Here is a 2462-nt window from a genome sequence, read left to right as displayed (position 1 = left end):
CTCGGCTGGTGGGGGTGGTGGCGCGTCTGTGGCGGATCTGGCCGGGTTCTAACTGGTTCTGACGGCTGGTCGATGGTGGGTGGCACGGATGGGCTTCCTGGTGAGCAGTCTTGGTGGTGGGCGGTGGTCTTTGGCCCCTTGCTAGTGGATGGGCGTTCCTTGGTGGCCTTGCGTGGATCTGCATCGGTCGCTGCAGTGGGGTGACACACATGGTGTTCGGTGTGGAGGTTGGGTGGAGGGGTAGGTGGCGTCGATGCTAGGGCTGCCTGTCGTCAGCAGGGGTCTGTGTCGGTCGTGGATGCGTCCACTCCACCTCCTCCCCTTTTCCTCGTCCTTTTGCTTGCGGATGCAGCTCCGACGATGTTCAAATCAGGACATGGGTTGCAGTTTCGTCGGGCAAGGGCGTTCCTTTGGACCAAAGCCGATCACTTTGGCTGGTCGTGGGGATGTTTGAATGTAGGACGACGGCCCTGACGGCGGGAGGTGTGGCATTCGTGGGCGGAGCGTGCATCTCATGTGCGGGCGGGCAGCCATGGCCATGCGGGTGGCTTGGTTGCGGGTGGTTAAAAAAGTTAGGGTGTGACGGAGGGGTGTGAGCGCCGGGGTACATCACTTGCCTAGTGCTTGTACTGATCGACGGTGGCGGCGTCCGTTGACGTTCTATCCTTCCTGAAGGCTCCGTCGCGGCATTCCCGCTCCTTTCATCTTGCTTCTAGTGAAAAGTAGATCTACAGGATCGGGCAGTGGCGGCTATCCATGATCGTACCCTTTTGAGAGGCATCGTTTTGGAGTTTTAACTTCATCATTGTCTGTCTCACTTCTTCGTTGTGGATTCTCATGGTGGTGATCTCTGTCGATTTCAAGCAGCCTTCTTCGCATATTTGTAGTTTGCTTGGTAGTCGGTGGGGTGGTGTATCGGTGCCTGGCATCTTTCTATCTTATTTTGAGTGTGTGTTGTGTGCGATGTTGGCGTGTCTTTATATTGATCTACTCGAATGTAATAGATTTTTTTAGGGGATAGCCAAACTTTATTCATCAAAGACCACAATGGGTGGGATACAACTCAGATCATGGGGTTGGCCTAACCAGAGGTGGCGCCCTGGACCGAGACTAAGTGAGTATTTGGCTAGTTTATGTGCTTCGACATTAGCAGCACGACCTTCAAACCAAAAATTACACCGAAAAATAGATGCTCTAATATTATTCTCCTCGATGATAGAACCACTCCTTCCTTTGCCTCCACTTGAAATATCAACCACCATTTGCTTGGAGTCAGATGCAATGACGAAGTTGTGGATATTAAGATCTTCCGCGAGCGCCAAAGCCTCTCGGCATGCAATTGCTTCAAGTATTGCTGGATCCTCTAGGCCAACTACCACCAACGCGGAACTGCCTAGGTAATTACCTTGCCCATCCCTGCAAACAGCCGCTGCTGATCCACCCTTCCACGCTCTCACTCCAGCATCTACATGGATCTTGGCAAATCCAGAAGGGGGAGCCTTGGGACGAACCGCCCGTGTCTGCCCCATTGCTGGAGCTTCAGTCCTTGTCGTCGGGCTTCTCATATTAATCATATTGAGTTCATCTATGAAACGCCTGACAAACGAATTAGTTGCTTGAGGCGATTGGAAAATTCCTTCATGAATAGCCTTGCACCGTGCAGTCCATATCGCTTAGAGTGTGACCGCAAGCAAAACAAATTGATCATGAGCTAGTGACTGCATGAAGGTGAAGAGCCACTGCTTGGCGTTGGGTTCCGTGTTTGATACCAGGCTTTGTGCTAGCTCCTCATCAACTAGTGCTCACACACATCTCGAACTAGTGCATTTTACCAGAGAATGTCTCCATGAGTCAGGAGAACCGCATAATCCGCAATGAGCATTATCAGCCATGTGTAGATGAGCCCTGACGTCCTCCGTAGGGAGAGAATGCTTCGATAAGCGCCAGAGGAACATCCTCACTTTTGCCGGAACCTGGGTCCTCCATAGTGTTTTCCATGCTCCCTCCTCGACTGCAGTGTTTGAGGTACCAGCCATACCCTCAAGCCATGCCTCCCGGTGCTATCTTGTTGCTACAAGCATGCGATAAGCATATTTGACAGTGAAGTTTCCACTTGTTTCAAAATTCCAGCTCCAAAAATCCTGGAGGTTACGAGTGCACACCGGGATCCCCATAATAATGCTTGCATCCATCGGCATAAAAACTTGGTTGACTAGCTGGTTATTCCACGAAGCGCTTGTGTGGTCGATGAGCTCCGAAACCATGATCGATGGGTTAGGGTGAATGCTCCCATATGGCCGTAACATCTCATCTCTTGGCAGCCACGGGTCCTCCCAAATGCGAGTAGATTGACCATTACCAATTCGGCGGATGAGCCCTTGCTTAAGTGTGTCCCTGCCCTCGATAATGGCTCGCCATATCTGACTAGGATGGTTGCCCAAAGTTGCCTCCAGAATGGTGGA

Source organism: Triticum dicoccoides, chromosome 4B, assembly GCF_002162155.2.
Source record: "Triticum dicoccoides isolate Atlit2015 ecotype Zavitan chromosome 4B, WEW_v2.0, whole genome shotgun sequence".
NCBI classification, from domain to species: domain Eukaryota; kingdom Viridiplantae; phylum Streptophyta; class Magnoliopsida; order Poales; family Poaceae; genus Triticum; species Triticum dicoccoides.
This window is presented reverse-complemented; position numbering follows the sequence as displayed.